At 36.0% G+C, this 855-nt stretch overlaps 1 protein-coding gene across 3 annotated transcripts in view; it reads left to right on the plus strand.

The window, feature by feature from the left end:
• Window positions 1-855, plus strand: part of Uhrf2 (ubiquitin like with PHD and ring finger domains 2) — a 67,861-nt gene that overhangs the window by 51,473 nt on the left and 15,533 nt on the right. The window lies entirely within an intron of this gene.

The raw sequence follows: 855 nt of genomic DNA on the forward strand, positions 1-855 counted from the left end.
ACTAGATAGTGGGGGGAGAGAGGTGCACTAGACAGTGGGGGGAGAGAGGTGCACTAGACAGTGGGGGGAGCTCTTGGTCATTGTTGTATATGTTTATTAGAGTTCCTTCAAATGGAATACATACTAGAGATTAAATTTAACTCCTTATTTTAAAAAAACAGTGACCTTAAATATTTCATTTATCAAATGTGATTGGAAGGTTTAGGAGCTAATAGAATCATTCATTCATTCATAGCATTCCCATATGTGAACTCTAGTCTTTCTTCTTCACCTTTGAGAGTGCTGGGGTTATAGCATACACCACCATGCCTGCCTCATAAAAACACTTAGAACACAAGTTTAGTTAGACTTTAATCTAAACAATGGGAACAAGCATCCTTCAAAGAAGTAAGAGTTGAGTAGAAAAACAACAACATTGTCTTAAGTTCATCCCGATTTCACATTAAAAAAGAATACTGGACCAGTGGGTAGAGGTACTTACCACCAAACCTGGCATCCTGACTTTGATTTCCAGGACTCACTGGTAGGGAGAAACAGCTGACTCCTTCAAGTTGTCCTCTGTCCTATATATGTGGGCTGTGGCATGTGTATGCCCATCACCAAGTAAATTAATTAAAATACAATTAAAAAACCCAAATTGCTAACCAGTTAGTACAGGTAAATTATGTACTGATGCTTTTCTTGAGTTATTTTGAGTTTTGAATCAATTAAGAGTTACTTATATAAATTTGTAGCTACCGCAGAAATGATCATGTTGTTCCTTTTTATAACTTTTCCTTTGGGCATATTTATCAAAGTTAGTAAATGCCAAGTATGCCAAGTACTGCATTTAATTTTCAATTTATTTTCCAGATT

Source organism: Mastomys coucha, unplaced genomic scaffold (assembly GCF_008632895.1).
Source record: "Mastomys coucha isolate ucsf_1 unplaced genomic scaffold, UCSF_Mcou_1 pScaffold21, whole genome shotgun sequence".
Classification (NCBI taxonomy): Eukaryota; Metazoa; Chordata; class Mammalia; order Rodentia; family Muridae; genus Mastomys; species Mastomys coucha.